This window comes from Bidens hawaiensis, unplaced genomic scaffold (genome assembly GCF_021521415.1).
Source record: "Bidens hawaiensis isolate Kalapana, Puna unplaced genomic scaffold, B.hawaiensis_p1.1 tig00002735_1, whole genome shotgun sequence".
NCBI lineage: Eukaryota > Viridiplantae > Streptophyta > Magnoliopsida > Asterales > Asteraceae > Bidens > Bidens hawaiensis.
The window spans coordinates 2,191,499-2,204,115 of NW_027491147.1; the positions used below are offsets into that span (position 1 = coordinate 2,191,499).

Consider the following 12,617-nt stretch of genomic DNA (forward strand, 5'->3'; position numbering starts at 1 on the left):
GAATTCTACTTGAAAGACTACCCTATTCAACAGATCATAGTATCTCAATTAATTCACCAAAAATCGTCACAAAAGCACACATGTGTTAGGTTTCCAGAACATATTTTATTATATTTTTATTCCACATAGATTTCTCACAATGATCAAAACATTACAGCAAACTCACAACAATCAAATTCATGCGCAACAGAATGTTATTTGAAATTCCCGTTAAATGAAAAATCCAACTAATGCAAGACCAATTGGGTTGGGTTCTTAACTCAACAAGTTAACTTCCAGAAGTGGAACCAACCCATTTGGTCTTGTAGTTCATGAGTTATGATATTTACAAAACAACCTAACAGCAGGTCTCACCATTCAGATTTGCACTTCAGTTTTGTAAAATCATAAAGATTAACTTTTACTCGTCCAAAAATTACAAACTTGGACTTTATAGAAACTAGACTCAACATAGCACCCTGTAATGTTAACAACCTTGACCAATTTCCATATTAACATTTAGTTACAGTTGTTTAATCATAACTTACAATCTGTCCAGTACCAGTTTTGACCTTTAATTACATTTAAATCATTTGACTAACCAAAACACCTCCAAATTAGGCGTGGTTGGACTTTCTGAAAACTAGACTCAGAGTACTACCTTGTAGACTCATAATTAGCTCATTTTGCTTTTATATTCAACAAGTTACACATCGTTCAAGTTTAACAATCACTGCTGTCAAAACTCAGCAAGCATAAACGATCATCTAACATGCATCCTATGCATACGACATAACTCCAAACATGTAAAGAACGTAATTAATCACCAAAATCAGTAATAACCCTCTAGGGTTTACAAACAATCAATGATTCATCAATCTTTCACCGTTCAAAATCACATATGACTATCAATATCAAACACTAACACATAATCAATCATCCTCTAGCCAATACCAATCATAAAACACATAATACATGATATTCAATAATTAGGGTTTCATATTTTATACCTTAAAAATGCAGGAATAGCCAAGAGACACGTGAGAGGTGCTTAGAAACGAGTGTAGGATGCTTCAATTGTGAAAACCAAGATCAAACAAGGGTGGTATGGTGGTGGTGAGGGGCTGCCGATCGCAAGGAGAGGGAGAGAGAGGCTGGCCGTCGGGTTTAGGGAGGGGGAAGAGGGAGTTAGGGTTTATATTAATATTATTATTAATAATACATGTTACATCTAAGTCCCTCAACATCTATATATTACTTATCTAGCTTAAACTAACTTGTTTACATCTTGAGTTAGTGTTTTAACCAATATTATCACATAACACATAAGTCTAACACATAATTATTGTTTTGACGTTTTTCGTTTATTCACCAATGGTTAGCGTCAACTCGTTGCGTTTCGGTGCAATTCCCGAAAGACTACACATGTAGTAATTGTCAAGCGTCATTTAAACCCTTAGTTTAAATGTAATGAGATGTGCGTTAAAGATCCAGTGATCTTGAGTTTGAATTGACGAAGTTTGAGTTAACGGAGTTAACCTGAAATTGACGAGTGTCACAATTACGTTAACGACACCTTGCTACAAGGGGATGCCAAGTAGTCTAGGATTTATAGATTCCACCAACCGAAAGCAATAAACACATAGGCATATAAGCATAGAACACCAAATCGAGCAATTATTCAAGTAAAGTATACAACAACGTTTGTGGTTTAAGACTCAAGTATAAAGCATTTGATTTGAATAAGTATGAAATGTTACCCCAAAACAAAAGATAGAAAACGGGGTATGAAGTTACTCACGTTCAAGTATAAAACTTGATCGATAAAAGATGAATAACCGGATGGATGAAATTTAACGATCAAGGCCTAAATAACAATAAAATCTTGGATTTAGAATGATTGTCTTGAAGATCTTTAAATAAAATAATTGTTGCAAAAAGTAAACAATTAAAGTTCAATGTTTAAAATGTAACTGTTTAAGAATTTATAATAACAATCCTTTAAAAATGCAAGTTTGCTCGAAACCAGGTTAAAGTATCTAACCTTAATATTTACTTAACCAATGTTAAGTAATAAGGTGGGAAAAATGCTAAAATGCAAGTTCCTTTGGGACAAAGATACTAAAACGGGTTTTTAACGAGTGTTCGGGTTGTCGATTCGGGTCTTGAAAAATGGTCAAACCCAAAGTCAACTTTCCAACATATTAATTGTTATGAGATAACTCATTAAAATATACTAACACTTAACCAAGTATGTAGATCTATTGTTTAGAACTAACAACGCACGTTAAGCGAGTGTTCGGTTTTATCGGTCCAAACTATGTGATAAGATCAAGTTGGATCCAACAATTCCAAGTACTTCAGAAAATAATTAAAATCAGTTTGTAAACTATTTTTAAAGAAATATACAAGTCTTGATAGCTAAAAACACACTTGTGTGTCTTAAGCGAGTAAAAGTCAGTATAGTTCGATTTGGTTCGGTCTCCATCTCAAAAATAGTTCATAGATGGTTTCTACATGCCCAAATATCATAGAACTTGTATATTGGTTTATAAATGAAGAAAACTTAAATTTTACAACTAAAAAGTTAATTACAAGTCTTTTAAACAAAAGTTTCGGTTTAGTTCGGTTTCCATCTCCCAACGAGTTCATTGATGGATTCCATATGCTTAATATCAAAGAACTTGTAAAAATGATTTTTGAAACTCAAATCTAGCAATAAACATGTTTAAACAACCATTTTAACAAAACTAGTAAACAAAAGTTCGGTTTCTGGTTTGGACTAGTTTCGGTTAAACCGAGGTTAGTCTTATACAAACCCACACCATGGAACTTGTAAATAAGATGAACAAACTAAAAGGGTTAGAAGTTAGTCATAAGTGATATGTATAATAAGTTATGTGTGTGTATATATATATCAAGAACACGAAGTCCTCCATGAACCCTTGCCTTATGACATTCGAAACTTAACCAACCGGAGTCGGTGAAGTAACAAATAAAGGAAACAAGGGGTGTGTATTATATATATGTTGTACCACCATATTCAAGTGTTAGTAATATTAGATGAACAAGTTAAAATGAAATACTATAGTTAGTTGACCTTAAGAAATCAAAATAACAAAATGTTGAAGATGAATACTTGGATTTGAGAGAGATTTTGGAGAAGATGAACAACCAAAATGGTGTATGGAGCCTTGCTTTTATAATGGTAAGAGTATGGTTCATACAAATAGGGTAAAGATGCATGTGATGGTTAAAATGGTCAAACAAGTTTTTGGTAAATGGCAATAATAGTCCCCAAAGTTTGGTTTAAGTCATTTTAAGGAGTTTTAAGTACCAAAAGAATGTTTTCAAGACCCAACAAGTGTAAAACAATATTGTAACATAAAATCCATCATTTTGATTATATCATAAGCTTTGGTTTACAAAATGGATCGGTTTACATGATAAACGAATACAAACGAGACCCGAAATTGACGAATGTCACAATACACATATCTTACATACATACATATCTTAACCTTGTATAAATATTCATAAGAGGACGTCACATAATATCTATTAAAAGAACTATTGCTATTACCCTACTATCTATATTCTCCATAGAAGGAACATCTTATATACTTCCAAAGAAGGAACACTATGTTTTCCATTAAAGGAACACTATGCTTTCTATCAAATGAACACTGGGTTTTCCATTAAAGGAACACGGGGCTTTCCATTAAAAGAACACTATGCTTTCCATTTAAGGAACACTCTATATATTATCCATAGAAGGAACTCTATATATAAGTTATCATTTAATATCCATATAAGGAGACAATCACCGCTATTCTTGGCAATACATGCAATATCCGAAGATCGTTCACGTATAGTCAAGTAATCATCCCTGCATTACACACAATATCCATATCTTTATTTATAACCTAACGGTACATGCAATATCCGAAGATCGTTCACATACCGACAAGCAATCAATCGTATCTATCACATATATCATACATGACATACACTTACCATTTAAGTTAAGTGTATTAACTGTCACATCGAGTATGCACACAGCCCCGAAAACATAACAAGGAAATGGGGCTAGAAACTCACCTGAACTCGGTTACTTCTTCCGTTAATGGTTACTCCTTTCTTGACTGTGCACGGCTAGCTGTATAACAATTATGCGTATCAATTAACTATCACTACCCATAACGCGTTCCTGGTCTAATTATAACCCTCAACGAACGGGGGTTCGGGGGCAGCGCCCCTGACAGCGGGGTTCTAGGGGCGGCAGCCCCTAGCAGGGTCCAAGGGGCGGAGCCCCTGGCTGGGGTCGAGCTGCCAGGTAAGCTTGGAAAAATTTTATTTACATTAACTATCTTAACACATTTTCCATTAGAAAATTAAATTATTATTTAATTCGCTAACTAAATCTTTATAGCGAATTAAGCCTGATTCGTGGTCTAATTCGCTATTCTGGTTCGTTATCTCATCATAACTTGATTCGCCGTCTGGTTTGTTATCCCCACATAACGAATTGGCAAGTAACGAATCACCTGATTCGTTACTTGATTCGTTATGCTAATTCGTTTTCTGAACATCATCTGATTCGTTACCTTAGCATAGCGAATGAGCATATAACGAATTACAAGATTCGTTATCTTATCTAACGAATGGATAGATAACGAACTTAAGAGTTCATTCGTTATCAAGTCTTACGAATTGGGTCCCATTCATTATGAACGCGTAACGAATTGGTCAATCATAACGAATCATCTCTGTTCTTATCCAGACTTTGACTTAGGGTCAAAGTCAAAATCGTCAAGAACACCCAACAGTCAAACTATATTAGATCTGCGATTAAACCTTCATTTCTTAACCAAAAATCATGATTTAGGTATCATTGGAATCGTCTAAGCAGCGCATACAAACCCTAACCATTCAATCTTTCAAAACATCAGGTTTACAGGGTGCGATTTATGTATATACCTACGGGTTTTTCATTCCAACAATTAACCTATCAAACTGTAATAGATTTCAGTAAGTTTAGCTTTGTTGGATTCGTTTTTACCGTACTAACACAGATCTATGATTTCCCAAACCAAACCGAACCTATATGAATGATTTCTAAATATAAACGTACCTTAAACGAGTCATTCAACGAACACGAGCTGGTCTTGATCTTGTTTAGGTTTGACACGACGATCTAGTACCAACAAGCTCGGGTTTTCAACTTTGAATCTAGGCTCGGGTTAAAGGATGGTGTGTGTGTGTTTCTCAAGGTGTAGGTTATGATGTAGTGATAGATAATAATGGAACGAATTAGGGTTTAAGGGGTATTTATACTCCCTTAAGCCCATGGGTCTAAGGCTCATCTTTCCTTTTTGGTCCATAATTAATTCCATCTACTTAGGTGCTGTTTGTTTTTGCAGACATAAATTGTCTGCAAGCTGATTTCATCTGTTTTCATGTCTGCAACTGAAGATGTGGTCTGAAGCTCTGCAAGCTAAAAATATAAGACTGTTTGTTTTTATAAGTTGACACTGTCTGCATATATTGAAAATATGTAACTGCCAAACTTATCTCACTGGAAAGAAGTCATTTAACATTCAAAATATATAAAAAATATAATAATAAAACCAAGTTTAAAAACACAAAACATAGTGAAATAAACTCAAAGTACATTGTTTTGCATTAATTCTTGTGTTATCTTATCTCGAAGTTGACTCATGAATTCACGGTCCGCTGCACTTCCATGTCGAGCTACTTCTTCTTCACCACCATCTTGTGCAAGTTCCTCTCCATCTTGAAGGTGTACATTTGGCTGATCATATTCATAAAAAAGGTCATCACTTAAGCCCTCTTTCCGTATAAAATTGTGAAGCGTAAAACATGCAATCGTAACATTTCGTTGTGTAAGCAATGAGAAGGGGGCCATTTTTTTAATATTGGAAAACGCGCCTTTAATACTCCATAATAACGTTCAATAACATTTCTAAGTTTTCCATGTGCGTGGTTGAATTTTTCTTTGTCGGTCAATGCAGTATTTCGGCGAAAATCTCCAAGCCAATACCTCATATTTCGATACGGTGCCATAAATCCACGAGTGTGTGCATACGCAACATCACATAGATAATATTTATCTAAAATAGACAATACTCGCATCATCTTAAAACTATATATGTAATGTAAATAACAAAGTTGAGATCGTAAATATATACCCGGAGGAGGAAGTGGAAATGGTGCATTAGCATTTATTAAAGATTCAGACAATATTCTAGAATCATGTCTACTCCTTCCCATCCGGCCACGAGAAAAGTAAATACCATGTTAAAATCACATATGGCCAAAACATTTTGATAACACTCGCCTTTTCCTCTTCCTCTATACAAATGTTGTTTATGAACAGGGACAATAGCATGTATCAAAGTTCCATCAAGTGCACCAACCACTCCCTATATAGAATTTAATTGTTAATAATATACATGGAAAGAAATCACAACAGAACTTGTATAACGTACCTTAAAAACTCGTCGTAATCTCTTATTACGCCCTGGAATATCTGGATTAGGATTAAAAGATGTTGGTACTATAACCGCTTTAGCAAATTCCATCATTGTTGCCAATACTTCATGAAAATACTTATGAATTATTTGTTTCGAGTGTTGAAATCTACGCTTAATAATTGAAAAACGTTGATTGTGACCAAGCATCATCAAAAACATAGCCGTTTTTTCTTCAAGGGAGATGTGTTTGCTATCTTTTAACCAACCTTTTACTCTAAAATGTGTGCAAAGTCGAACAAATGAATCACGTGACATACGTAGGAGTTCAATGCATTGTGTATCATTCCCTTGCAACAACTCTAAAGTAAAATGGTGTCCGGACATAACCGAAGTGTTATCTCTTTTTCTTTTGGGATTTCTCGGCCAAAAGTATCAAAGATATAAGAACACCACAATAAGGAGCAATAACTTTTGATTATAATCCATGATAAATCTGTCAAAAACAAGCAAAATAACTGTCAAAAAATTGCACAAGAATAGCTTTCTATTTGTGTTAAAATTGTAGCAAAACAACTTCAATTTGTTATAAACAAAACTGCAACAAAACAGCCTCAATTTGTGTCAAAAATCTGCACAAAACAGCTTCAGTTTCCTGTCAAGAAACTGCCAAAAACAGCAGCTAAACAGCCTCAATTTGTGTTAAAAAATCTGCACATAACAGCTTTAATTTGCTTTCAAAAAAACTGCTAAAACAGCAGCTAAACAACTTCTATTTGTGTCAAAAAAATCTGCACATAACTACTTCAATTTGCTGTCAAAAAATGCTCAAAAATACAGCAAAACAAGTTCAATTAATGTCAAAAAACTGCACAATATTGCTGTCCAAAAACTACCAATACAATACAACACACATAACAATGTCAAATTACATAATTGTTCAAAAGACAAAGCAAATTACGGTTCACATAATATGAATACGAATCACATAACATGAATCACACCAAAAAACAAATACCGACATCCCTCCCTACTTGAACATCCCGAATGTCATCCCGGTCATCTTAATCCACCCTTTTAACACCTCAGGATCCGATGGCAATGTCATCTATGCTTGTCTCATTTATATAGACTGACCAAAAATGTTAAATGCTGCCAAAAACAAGGGATCTATAGGCTTTAACCCAACTAATTTCAACTTCTCATAGCATTCGTCAGTTGATGGTCCTTCCATGTTTTTCATCATATGCTTGAGTGTGTGTTGCATATCTTCAGCCAAATCATCTAGAGTAATGGTGGTCTTAGATGGTTTAGCCTTTTTGTTGGGCCTAGCTTCATTATCATTAGATTTATGAGCCTTATTATTGGTAGGAACTTCGTCACCATTTTGAAAACTTTGTTCATGAGAGTTTCCATTATCATCTTCTAGATTATGAAAGCTACCATCTTGTATCTGAAGTGTTTGGATATGTAGGGATGATGAAACACCAGATGTTTGAGTAGATGTCCATTGATTACCACCTGTAGCACTAAGCCCTTCAAACACAGCTATGTGAAGGTCAAGATGAGGCAATGGCCGTGTTTTTAATGACATTGCCCTCGGGTGACCCTGCATCAAATATGGACTATAATAAATACTTTTCATTTTAACGTATGACATAATACTGAAAACCTAAACAAATACACACCTTCTTAAAATCTTCCCATTCCTGAGACGTTAAAGTGAACATATTTGTTTCTGGGTTGTATAGATTTCCAGTCTTGTTTCTTAAATTACACCATCCTACATATTTTGATTTCATAGTATCAAAAGCATTTCTAATTTGCTTTTGAGTCAAATCCATGTGAAATTGTTCCTTGAGTTTCTTCCCTACTATAACCCAAGATTCCCTGCGCAAGCTTTGTCCATTTCTACCTATCCTCCCTATTTCTTCAAGACATGTTTCTAATAAGCATTTAATAGCCTCATCCGTCCATTGTTGTCGACCATCATTAGTTTCCATCTAGAATTAAATAACACATAACATACAAGACAAACAAGAATCGCATAATATATTTAACATGATCAATAACATCTACTTTGTGTTCAACATTCAAGAAAGTATAAACATCAAGTATTGAAAAATAAGCATAATCAGTTCATAACACATATAGCCACCATATTCAAATCACACATTAGAATTTGAGTTTTCTGATTCGAAATGTGATTTGTCAATACCAAGTTTCTTTTGTATTTATACATTAAAAAAAGCTTAATAGCAAAAAAAAAACAAACAAACAAAATTTCTGAACTTGAAAATGTGTCCTGGTGCATTAATCCAACAAATCCAACATTAATGGAAACTAACATCTACTTTTACACCAATATTTTGTATGTATCAAGAAGCAAAATTAGGTCTAACAAATTAGGGCTCACAAACAAGAAACAAAAAAGAAGCTAAATCAAGAAGCAAAAAGAAGTACCTAGTCGGAGGAGAATAGGGAGGTCGTCGGATGGTGAGAGAACCTAAGAACTGGCCGGAAAACTTGTCGGACGAGGTTGGTCTGTGCGAAAAGTGGCTGCGGGAGTAGAGGATGACGACATGGGGGGAAAGAGTGGTGGAGGAGATGGGTGAAAAGGAAGGGCTGAGTGGTGGGAGGAGTGGATGAGAGGGTGGCTGCAAGAGGAGAAGAGTAGGGTTTTTTTGTGAAGATGTTTTAAGCCAGGGTTTCATTGCTTCTCTTTTATGATGAAAGAAGCTAATTTCAAATCTGATATAATAAAAAAAAACAAACAGTCTTCAAGGGTAATGTCTGCGCGCCTGCAGACATTAGCTCCCTTGAAGATGTTTGAAGGAAAAACAAACACCCCCTTAGCCTACTTGAACCATCTTATTATTATGTCATCATTTCTCTACCAATTCTAATAAACTTTTGCATCGTTAACGAATAATACATTAATATTATTCTTGGAAATTTCGGGATGTTACATTACAACACTTTAATTACAGAAATACTAAAATATGTGTCGGTGAGTGTTTGTTAGAGCATTTACATTGGAGCTTTTATATTCTATCTTCATAATTTAACAAAAAAAAAATACACTCTTCTTTAATATATGTATTGAGTGTATGTAATAAGCTCATGTTAAACTTTGTACACTCACGATGTTTAACTTACATAGCACGGTTGCATAAAAAAATAATCCAAAATCCAGGTTAACTTGATACGAAGTATAATTCTCATATGTTACATAGCCCGAAGGCAATAACAATATTCTGCAACAGGAAAGATAAAATATGTTTTTTTACTCATGCATGACTTAATTCGTAACCATAAAAAACTATTCCGAAAATTTCTCGAAATCCCACCAACGCACTGCTAACCAACTAAATAGATAAGATAAACTGCAGATTGTATTGCGGATCATATCTTCAAGAGATTATGGTAAGAAACCGATGAAACAACATTCAAACATAATACCATTGCTAGAGAGAAATCAAGTATTTAACGTTGGATCACTCCTTAAAAATTGACATTATTTGTATCATATTATCCACCCACATTTATTTTGTCTACATAAAAGACTTAAGAATAAACTACAAAGACTCCCAACTTTTAGCAGAACATGATATTTGATATTTTACTATAAAAATTGTGAAAAGAAAACAAAATGAGAGAACGTTTCTTACTTTATAAGTTTTTCAAACTAAGAGGGTAATAAATGTAATTGAGGCATAAAAAATGGGTACGTATTACACATATATATTCATGACCCGTGTTCACTCCGGTGAATGGTGAAGCCGCGTTTTTCCATCTTTTTTACTTGTAAAGGACCATTCAATTAAAGTCCCCACAAGTTTTGGGAGGATCTTTTCTCCTTTTAATATTGTTTTATCCTTTTTGATGATATTTTACTAAATCTTATATAATATACAAATTGAATACATTGTTATTTTTTTAATACAATGATGTGACGTGATTAGTTTTATACATCTTTTAACTAATATAAATTTATATTATCACAAATGATGTTGCATTTAATATAACATGTTTTTGATCTTGCAACATTATTTAGTTCTTTTCTTCATAAGTGGATTTTGGTTATTTTATTTTATAAAGTTTAAACTATGATGTTGTGATCAAAGCTACATTACGATATATTTAACTTGATTTAAATTAGGGATGTTGAAAAAGCTGAGCGTCCTGCTTGTGGTGCACACATAATGTATATATGTGTAAACCCTCGGGTGGGCAAAAGTGAAATTGCACTAATTTTGACGTTATTTTACTAATCTCGTGAAAATAACGTTAAAAGTGGGGGAAGGTTTATCAGGCATCATGTGGTGGCGTTGATAGCCGAAAGACAATGGTACATGCACCGATCAGCCGGTGTCCCGATGATTGAGTATCATGTGCCTTATGTCTGAGGCTTGATGCAAAACTACTATCGAGCCGGGGGTCTCACCGGAAGCAGCCTCTCTATCCCTATGGGGTAGAGGTAAGGCTGTCTACATCTTACCCTTCTCAGACTCTACCATAGCTTTGTTATTGGTGGTATATACTGAGTACGATAATGATGATGATGTTAAAAAAAATGATGGACATCCAAACCATCCAAACATAGTTAATTTGTTTGGTTTGTCCATGCTAGAAATGAACCAGTTCAATTTACGTTTCAATCCGTAAATTGTATTCAAACTAGCCAAACCATAACAATGATACTTTTATCAAATAATACATAAATAACAAACTCCATAAGAAATTATATTGTAGCTTTTATAAAACATCACCGAAAAGTAAATAGTATATATGAAACAGGATCAAATACATTTTACTCTTAACATGAAAACGGTGAGAACCAATTTGCTGTTATTGTTAGGTTCATTTTTATAGGTGTTTGTTGTTATTTTTTGTTCGTATTTGCTAATTTTCGATTATGAGACGTTATAAGTATTTGTTGATTTATATTTTGTTGTTATTATTAGATGTTTTCTTTTGCTGTTATAAGTATTTGTTGGTATTTGTTGTTATTATTTTGTCTTGATTTTGATTATTTGGTTGTAATTTTTAGGTTCTTTTCTTTGTTATTATAAATCATTGTTTATGTAGATTGGTATTGTAGTTGGTATTGTTTCTTATGTTTTTATTTTTCTATAAATTGGTATTATTTCCTACGTTCTCATGTTAATATTAAAATGTACATAAACCTTCCCCTAGTATATATTATGTGAAACACTAAAAGCGGAAAAGGTGTGATACTATTACTTAGGTCCCAAAACATTCCTAATAACACCCCTATTGGTGCCAATCTTGAAAATGTTATTATTATTTTGTTTTGTTATTAAAAACATTTTTTTATTATCGTGTAGCTTATTTAGAAATAAAAAATGTTTGCTTTACATAATTCCTATAGGTAATAATACAATACGATATTTTGTTATCCTACCTTACGTACACGACTACCAACACCCTTCAATGTCAAAAAAAAAACACGCGGGCCCTAAATGTGAGAAAACTTCTTCGTCTCCTCATCTAGGTTTGAAATTTATTATCATTGTTTAAACTTTGAACAAATTCTTCATGTAATCGATCTGTTTCCATGTCAATTTTTGTTTCTGTGATGATTGATTTATGCCTCAATCATCAGAATTGTAGCAACATGTTAACCTTTTGAAACTGATCATGAAATCACATTACATGATATCGAAGTTATCAATCAATATCCAATTAATCATCAATTCATTCAAACAAATACATCTTGATCTTTAATCAAATCAATTTTGGACTTGAGAATTATTGGTTTTAACTTTGAAGGTATTAGGTTTTTTAAACTTGAACGTTTCAGGTTTTAACCTTGAAAGTATTAGGTTTTAATATTGAACGTTTTAGGTTTTGGAATTTGATTTGGGCATATTTGTTTTTTAACCTTGAGGTGATGCACGCGCCTAGTGTATACAAAACGATTATTATATGTTAACTCACCTCAGTCTCTATAATATGTTAATTTTTTTTTTATCTAGATTTCACTATAAGTTTTACTATAAAACCAGTGGCATCAAATATAATCTATTTATTCGTTTTTAAGAAGAAAAATTATATTTTAAGTAAAGAGAATAAAAGAAAATTGTATTTAAAATAGCAAATGGAAATTAAGCTCTTGGT

General features: G+C 33.4%; 1 protein-coding gene across 1 annotated transcript in view; it reads left to right on the plus strand.

Annotated features, from left to right (window-relative positions):
• Positions 1 to 9,514, plus strand: part of LOC143620949 (putative alpha,alpha-trehalose-phosphate synthase [UDP-forming] 7) — a 178,346-nt gene extending 168,832 nt beyond the window's left edge. Inside the window, exon 4 of the transcript XR_013151425.1 lies at positions 9,501 to 9,514. The gene's annotated coding sequence lies outside the window, so the exon portion shown is untranslated. The remainder of the gene's footprint in view (positions 1 to 9,500) is intronic.
• The last annotated feature ends 3,103 nt before the right edge of the window (positions 9,515 to 12,617 follow it).